This window comes from Schistocerca gregaria, chromosome 6 (genome assembly GCF_023897955.1).
Source record: "Schistocerca gregaria isolate iqSchGreg1 chromosome 6, iqSchGreg1.2, whole genome shotgun sequence".
Classification (NCBI taxonomy): domain Eukaryota; kingdom Metazoa; phylum Arthropoda; class Insecta; order Orthoptera; family Acrididae; genus Schistocerca; species Schistocerca gregaria.
Window position 1 is genome coordinate 197,867,860 of NC_064925.1, and position 9,313 is coordinate 197,877,172.

Genomic DNA, 9,313 nt, shown 5'->3' on the forward strand with positions numbered 1-9,313 from the left:
CCTATAGGCAAGTGAACACAAACCGACTATTCATGTTGGTGTGTAGAATCACTGAGACTGGAGAGACAGAATCAAACTATCGTATATAATCATCTTGACAGTTCATGCAGTAAGACTGCTGACAAGAGTAACATAAAGAAGTAAGGAAAAGAAAATTGAAGTTCTGTTAGATGGTGATCAGTTAGGATTTAGAAAAGGTAAAGTTATCAAAGTGGCGGTTCTGACTCTGCACGTGGAAGTCGAAGTAACACTCAGGAAAAGTCTATGGGCGTTCGGTAAGGTAACAGGCGTACAACACTTTTCTTCTGTCCCAATTTCCGTTGATGAAAATGCAGAATTAGGTGAGGGACATCGAGGAATAGCTCTGCCTCCTGCCATGGAGTTCTGACAGGTGGAGACACTATATATAGAATTCGAAATAGCGTATGTAACACAGGTGCACTGAAAGTAGGCAGCTGTTGTTGAGTTGCTTTTGGAAGAAACCCTGAGAATCACAGATATTTATAAGCGTTTGCAGAACGTCTGCGGAGACCTAGCTGTGAACCAAATCACAGTGAGCTTTTCGGCGATGTGTCTGTCATTGTCGGAACAAAGTTGCGCAAACCTGTCCGACTTCCCGCGTGCAGGTCGGCCGCACACATCCCGCATTGTGGGAAGTTGCGGACAAACGTGTGGACACTCTCATTTGAGGTGATCGACAGATCTTCGTCAAATACCCTGCTCTCAACTGAATGTTTCTGTTGGTAGTACTGAAATACTCGTCCAAGTGTTGGCGTTCTCAAAGCTGAGTGCCTGGTAGATTTCTTGCCATGTAACAGAAGACAATAAGAGCAACGAAGGAATATCTGTGCTACTCTTCGAACTGGAAAGTAAACGGCAGTTGGTGGAGTGGTGCCACACTACTTCTCCTCCATAAAAACGTTCATAGCATTACCACCAGCTGGTAAAGTTACGGATTTGGCCATTTGGGACTCTAAACTGATTATTCTGTTTGACCTCCTCCCGCATAGTGCAACAATCAACTCTGAAGTGTATTATGCTACCCTCAAAAATGGAACAAACCTCTTAAGCGTGTTCGCTGCCACAAAAGTCCAAACGAACATCCTCTTCTCCATGACAACGCAAGGCCTCAGGTATGTCTGCGCATCAGATAGGAGTTCACAAAGCTTCATTGGATTGTTCTTCCTGATCCATCCTATAGTCCGATCTCGCACATTCAGATTTCCATCTCTTTATCCCAATGAAGAATTTACTACCGGGCGTCAAGTTCGTCGATGATGCAGCAACATGATGGTTCCGGCGTCGACCACTAGAATAGTACCATATGGTAATACAGGCCGTCCCAGTATGATGGTGTAAGGCTGTCACGTTGTAGTTATATTACGTTGGGAAACAGTGTTTTGTAGGCAGGAGGTTGGGATCCTCAAACAAACGAAACTAGTTGCAGTAAAACTTACTGAACGCCCGTCGTAGGATCTGCCGTTCTAGCAAAACCGCTAAACAATATGGCGTAAAATGTCATGAATTCTCAGAAAAATACTTGTAAGCTTTCTTTTTTCTGAATCATAAGTCTTCTGTCTGTTCTAATGCAGCCGCCACGCATTCCTCTTCTGTGCCAACCTTTTCATCTTAGACTAGGTACTGCAACCTACATCCTTATTTATATGGTGAATGTATTGCCATCGTGTTCCCATCTCTATCTCCTACAGTGTTTATCGTCGACATTTTCCTCTAGTACCATGGAAGTTGTTCTCTGATGTTTTAACAGATGTCCTATCATTCTGTCTCTTCTTCTTTTCCGTGTGTTCTTTTCCTCATAGATTCTGCGGAAGACCTTCTCATTCTTTACCTTCTCAGTCAAAAAAATGGTTCAAATGGCTCTGAGCACTATGGTACTTAACTGCTGAGGTCATCAGTCCCCTAGAACTTAGAATTAATTAAACCTAACTAACCTAAGGACGTCACACATATCTATACCCGAGGCAGAATTCGAACCTGCGACCGTAACTGTCGCGCGGTTCCAGACTGTAGTACCTAGCCAACTCGGCCACTCCGGCCGGCCCTTCTCAGTCAACTTATGGTTCTACACTTTTCAGTAGTACTACATCTGCTTCGATTCCCTTCTGTTCCAGTGTTTCTACAGTCCCTGTCTCACTACCTTCCAGTTCTTTGCTACAGACGCATATTCTCGGAAATTTCTTTCTCAAATTAAGATACTAGTGAACTCCTCGGGGCCAAGAAGGCCTCTTTTACCAGTGCTAGTCTCCTTCTTATGTCCTCCATGCTCCGTTTGTCACGGGTTATTTTGGTGCCTAGGTAGCAGGATTCCTTAAATTGGTTTACGTCGTTATCACTAATTCTAATGTTTACTCGCTGTTCCCGCTGTTCTCGTTTTCTACTCCTCATTACATTCGTATATCTTCGATTTATTCTTAATCGACATTCTGTACTACTTAGATTGTTCATTCCATTCGACAGATTCTGTTATTATTCTTCACTTTCACTTATGAAAGTAATGTCATCAGTCTTATCACTGATATCTTTTCAGCTTGATATTTGATCACAGTTTTGAACCTGACCCTTATTTCTGACATTGCTTCTTCTACGAATACAGTGAACAGCGACAGAAAAAGGTCACATCCGTATCTTTCACCCTTTTTAATCGAGCACTAAAATAAGGTTCAGATGGCTATTAGCGCTATGGGACTTATCATTTGAGATCATCTGTTCCCTGGACTTAGAACTAATGAAACCTAACTAACCTAAGGACATCACACACATCCATGCCCGAGGCAGGATTCGAACCTGCGCCCGTGGCAGCAGCGAGGTTCCGGAATGAAGCGCCTAGAACCGCTCGGCCACATCGGCCGGCCCAGTCGAGCACTAAGTTCTTGCTCTTTTACTCATATTATTCCCTCTTGGTTTTTGCACGTTATGTATAGTACTGGCTCATTCCTGTATCTCACTCCCATTTATCTCGGAGTTTCGATCATCTTACACCATTTGACATTGTCAAACGCTTTCTCCAGATTGACACATCCTATGAACGAGTCTTCATTTTCCTTCAGGCTTGTTTCCATTACTAACCACAACGTCAGAAATGCCTCTCTGGTGGCTTTACCTTTCATAAAGCAGAATTGATCGTCATCTAACACATCCTCAGTTTCATCCTCAATTTTATTTATAGTGATTATTCTTGTCAGCAACTTGGATGCATGTGTTTTGGGAAATGTATGGGTGATATTTTCCCGAACCTCTGATGGAATATCGCCAATCTCATGCGTTCGACACACCAGCTTGAATAATTATTTTGTTGTCATTTTCCCCCAGTAAATGGGAAATTCCGACAGCATATTCTCTATCCATTCTACGTAATTTAAGTCTTACATAGCTCTTTTAAATTCTGATTCTTTTGCAGTATCTCTAACTCTTCGCTATCGATTCCTGTTTCTCTTTTCACGTCATCAGTCATGTCCTCCCCCTTATAGAGGCCTTCAATGGACCCATTCCACCTGTCCGCTCCCTCCTCTTCATTTAACAGTGAAATTCCCACAGCACTCTTAATGCTACCACCCTTGCTTTTAGTTGCACCAAAGGTTGTTTTCATTTTTCTATATGCTGACTCAGTCCACCCGACAATCATTACTTTTTCGATTTATTTATTTCTTTCGTCTAGTCATTCCGCCAAAGCTCCTCTGCATCTCCTGTTTATTTAAGTTCTACGTGTACTTCTGCATTCCTGAACTTCTTCAAACATGTTACTGCTTCGTTCTTTCTTCGATCGTCTGAAGTATTTCTTCTGTAACCGTAGTTCTGCCGCATTTATTTTCATTATGCATACTTGTTTCTGTACAACACCTGTGACTACCTGTTTAAGAGATGACCATTTGTCTTCAACTGCCTATTAAGCTGTTAATTATCACAGGATCCGTAGAATCAGGCAACTTCAAGCGTGTCTCGTTATTCTTCAGTACTTTCGTATCCGACTTTTTTGCGAACTAATTCTTCCTAACTATTGTCTTTAAACTTTAGTCTACTCTTGATCACTGCCAATTTCTGATGTGAGTCTACATGCGCTGTTTTGTGAACCTTAGAATCCAGTATCCGATTTCGAAATCTTTGCCTTACCAAGATGTAATCTAACAAATCTTTTTGAATCTCTCACCAAGTATACCTCTTTCTCTTGTGGTTCTTGCACGCAGTATTCGCAGTTACTAGCTGGAATTTATTGCAGAACTCATTCTTAGTACCAAGCCCACATTCTCCTGCGACCCTTTCTTTCACTCATTCCCCTAAAGCCACATTCCAATCCCTGACGACTATGAGATTGTCATTTCCTTTAACCAACGGATTACCTGCTAAATATCCTCACACGCTTATGTCCTTATCTTCTTCTGGTGGCGTAGTTAGATTAACTAAAATATTGTTGTCGGTGTTGGTTTGCTGTCGATTTTGATGACAGCCAGCCTCTCCACTATCTTTCTATTCTCAACAAATCCTGCTCCCTTTATACCATTTTCTTCAGATGGTTATATTGCTCTGTTCTTACCTGACGCGATATCTTTTTCAACTACTTCACTTTGCTTACTCCTATTATACCTAGATTTAGCCGTAATATTTCCCCTTTCAGATTTTCTAGCTTACCTACCACATTCAAACTTCCAACAATCCACGTCCGTCTCATAGAACATTATCCTTTTGTTGGTCTCATGGTCACCATCCTCTTGACAATCCCCTATTGAGACTTGAATGGGGGACTAGTATTTTTGTCAATGGCAGGATCACAATGACACGTTTTTAATTACAGACTGGATGTTTTGTAATTTCTGTTCCCTTTTGCAGCCTCATGCGTTGATCATTGCTGCTTATTCCCACTTTAAGGAGCAGTTTCCCAGCCCAAGGGCAAGAGATTGCATCTGAAAATCTGTCCGCTCCTCCACCTCCGATGGCTAAATGGGGGTGACTTCTTTCTCCGGAAGTCTTTGGCCGTCATTCTTCACGATTTTTATTCCAATTTTAAGCACTGGTATGATTCGAACGCGGGACTGAGGATGTAGCGAAGATCCTAGGCAGAAAGCGGAAGCCCTCAGCTTGCGTAATCGTGAGATTCCATCGACTGAAGCTCTTCTTCTGTATCGCTGGAAACTGATTGACCACCTTTGTTTTACCACGACGACCATCAATGCTTTTCATCATGATTCCATTGGGAAGTTGATAAAATTGAATGGCGTACTTAGCTCTTATTTTTCCGTTTAAAATTTATGTGAAACAGAGTTCTAAAACATCCATTCACATCTTCACCATATTTCTGTTTGTACTCAAGCACCATTCTCACACTGACATCTCTAACGATCTTATGATACAACAAACCGAAGTGCGGTCTACGCAACAAATACAGAAGTTAACTCTTGCCACAGTAATTTCCCCACTCAAGCACTAAAGTGTTTCCTGTACAGACAATTGCTATTGCACCCACCATGTCTCTGCGTTGATTAAGTCACCTTCTTGCCTCATTCAAGACTGTTTGTTGTAAAATAACTGCTAGAGAAAAATTGGTCAGCTCCATCCCAAGTTACTGAGGTAGTCAACTTCGCACCGATTCTACTTAGAAATTTCCAAGTTTTATTTATGTGACTATAAATAAATAAGTACGAGTGAAATAGATTAACGTCTGTTACTGCTCTAGTTGTCGATGTGAAGGGTCAATGCACAACATTCAAGTTCAATCAGACGAACCAAAGTTTTACTTCATTACAATTCACTTCATTACATTTTACTTCATTACATTTCATTTGCATCATCTTTAAAAACCAATCTTTCTGAAAAGTCTAGTATTCATTAAGACACGTAATCAGCATGGGTTCAGAAAACATCGCTCTTGTGCAACGCAGCTAGCTCTTTATTCGCACGAAGTAGTGGCCGCTATCGACAGGGGATCTCAAGTTGATTCCGTATTTCTAGATTTCCGGAAAGCTTTTGACACCGTTCCTCACAAGCGACTTCTAATCAAGCTGCGGAGCTATGGGGTATCGTCTCAGTTGTGCGACTGGATTCGTGATTTCCTGTCAGGAAGGTCGCAGTTCGTAGTAATAGACGGCAAATCATCGAGTAAAACTGAAGTGATATCAGGTGTTCCCCAGGGAAGCGTCCTGGGACCTCTACTGTTCCTGATCTATATAAATGACCTGGGTGACAATCTGAGCAGTTCTCTTAGGTTGTTCGCAGATGATGCTGTAATTTACCGTCTAGTAAGGTCATCCGAAGACCATTATCAGCTGCAAAGCGATTTAGAAAAGATTGCTGTATGGTGTGTCAGGTGGCAGTTGACGCTAAATAACGAAAAGTGTGAGATGATCCACATGAGTTCCAAAAGAAATCCGTTGGAATTCGATTACTCGATAAATAGTACAATTCTCAAGGCTGTCAATTCAACTAAGTACCTGGGTGTTAAAATTACGAACAACTTCAGTTGGAAGGACCACATAGATAATATTGTCGGGAAGGCGAGCCAAAGGTTGCGTTTCATTGGCAGGACACTTAGAAGATGCAACAAGTCCACTAAAGAGACAGCTTACACTACACTCGTTCGTCCTCTGTTAGAATATTGCTGCGCGGTGTGGGATCCTTACCAGGTGGGATTGACGGAGGACATCGAGAGGGTGCAAAGAAGGGCAGCTCGTTTTGTATTATCGCGTTATAGGGGAGAGAGTGTGGCAGATATGATACACGAGTTGGGATGGAAGTCATTACAGCATAGACGTTTATCGTCGCGGCGAGACCTTTTTACGAAATTTCAGTCACCAACTTTCTCTTCCGAATGCGAAAATAGTTTGTTGAGCCCAACCTACATAGGTAGGAATGATCATCAAAATAAAATAAGAGAAATCAGAGCTCGAACAGAAAGGTTTAGGTGTTCGTTTTTCCCGCTCGCTGTTCGGGAGTGGAATAGTAGAGAGATAGTATGATTGTGGTTCGATGAACCCTCTGCCAAGCACTTAAATGTGAATTGCAGAGTAGTCATGTAGATGTAGATGAAGAGGTTTGGTATATCATACATTTAGCCGTAGCCACGAATTAAGAACTTTCGGGCAATAAATATAATAAAACAAAAGAATTTTCATAACAAATGTGTAATTGTTTAACATAAATACTTTTTTGAACTTTTCGGACTACTTCACTCAGTATGAAGGTACCGAAAATATTTGAAAAAGGCATACTTGTTCCATCGGCTGTACAATTGTATGTTTATTCTCTACCAGTTTCAATAGTAAAAATCATCTTCGTAGAAGACAGACGTTTCCGTCATATAAGAGCCAATCAAACGTAACTGGTAACTATATCAAAAACCTATATATAAATTTGTCGTAACAGCGGTGTTGAACTTTTTGGTTTTTAACGACTAACGTCGAAAATTACTATGATGCATGCAATATATAGCGTGTAGTTTGTGCGCTTACATAACGTTCCTGTGCAGTGGAGCTCTCACGTCTACAGATGATTAAAATGACCCTGCCATCGACAATCTACAGTTCGGGTTTTCTATAAAACGAAGTATCATGTTGTGGTTCTACGTCACTTAACCACATCAGATCAACCATAACTATCTGGATGCTACTTGACTCAATCACAACGAGACATCGTAAATTATTTACTCTCGTAAGACATGTAAAGTGCAAAAAATTGCGTAAATATGAATTTCACAGTTTCGGGTTCCGCTGTGCATGTAATTTCGAGATTGGCAGAACATATGTTTGACTTTGTTCAGACCATGCCCCCTCTTATTAGACGGTTAGACGGACACAAAGTTGGCTGATACTGGTTAGCGGTGAGATACAGAAGACCTACAGCCTGGCTTGAAGAAAAAAAAAAAAAAAAAAAAAAAAAAAAAAAAAAAAAAAAAAACTGAAATTACTCAGTACAAGGCAGAACACAAGTCAAGATTTCCGTTTGCTCACTAGCAAGGAACAGAAATTCGACTCAAGTATTCTCCCGCAAAGGAGCACTTCAAAGGGTGTCAGAAAGCTAAAGAACCATCAATCGTCTTAACTCCTGGACACACATAGGATCTTGGTTTGGGCACAGAAGACGAATTCCAGTGGCCTTTACAAAACATTTACGTCCCATGAATCTGCCAGGCATTCCCCTGAAGCTCATATTCCTGTCAGAAGATTTTCTGGAAGTTTCCATTTCGACTCCTACTTCGTTAACACTCCTCCAATCAAATACTAATCTCTGGTTTTCGGCGAGAAAGGCGCCTCGGTGTTTCTCATAAGAGCATTCCCAGGAGATCAGCTCGCGACAATCGTTTGTGACCCTATTGCAATAAAAGTATGTCTTTCTGGCTAGTTCCGTCCCTGACACACTTTCTCCTAGTGCGCCATTCTGAAACTTTTTTTTTTGCATTAACCATACTGCAACTTCCCGCCTGCGTTGCCTACACTATGGGTGCTCTGCAGCCTCCGGTATTGTAATCTACCACTCACTCACTCTCTCAGGGCAGTACATATCCATCCGTGCAGAATACGACAAGTCTTTTCCTAACCTCTCTTTAGCCTATAGTGGCTTTTGAGGAACGCGTGGCCCACATCGCCCTTTTTGTCAGTGCTCAGCTCTAATTAAGTCCCAGACACGCAGTCCTACAGAAATAATTAGTGCGCTGTGCTAGCCAGTATCAGGCAATGAAATAATTAACCGTGCGAATTTGCATCACTATAAATGGAGAAATATATGCAGAATATTAGATGTACGGTGGAAAAATCTTCCTGCGATACAGTGTTTTTTAGTATAATTTTCACTGGTGTGTAATATAGCCTTATCACACAAAATGGAAAAACCATCAGTGAAATTTTAATAAAAACACCGACAGTTAGAAACAACAAACAAATGAAACTTCCTGGCAGATTAAAACTGTGTGCCCGACCGAGATTCGAACTCGGGACCTTTGCCTTTCGCGGGCAAGTGCTCTACCAACTGAGCTACCGAAGCACGACTCACGACCGGTACCACAGCTTTACTTCTGCATGTTTCGCAGAAGAGCTTCTGTAAAGTTTGGAAGGTAGGAGACGGATACTGGCAGAAGTAAAGCTGTGGTACCGGTCGTGAGTCGTGCTTCGGTAGCTCAGTTGGTAGAGCACTTGCCCGCGAAAGGCAAAGGTCCGGAGTTCGAATCTCGGTCGGGCACACAGTTTTAATCTGCCAGGAAGTTTCATATCAGCGCACACTCCGCTGCAGAGTGAAAATCTCATTCTGGAAACAAACAAATGGTTGACATAAGGATCAGTACAGCACTGCTGAGACATTATGGAGCTATTTC

At 41.8% G+C, this 9,313-nt stretch overlaps 1 non-coding gene across 1 annotated transcript; it reads right to left on the reverse strand.

Annotated features, from left to right (window-relative positions):
• Positions 1-8,911: 8,911 nt before the first annotated feature.
• Trnas-cga (transfer RNA serine (anticodon CGA)) lies at positions 8,912-8,986 on the reverse strand. The gene has a single exon. It is a non-coding gene; the product is annotated as a tRNA-Ser (tRNA).
• Between the last annotated feature and the right edge of the window lie 327 nt (positions 8,987-9,313).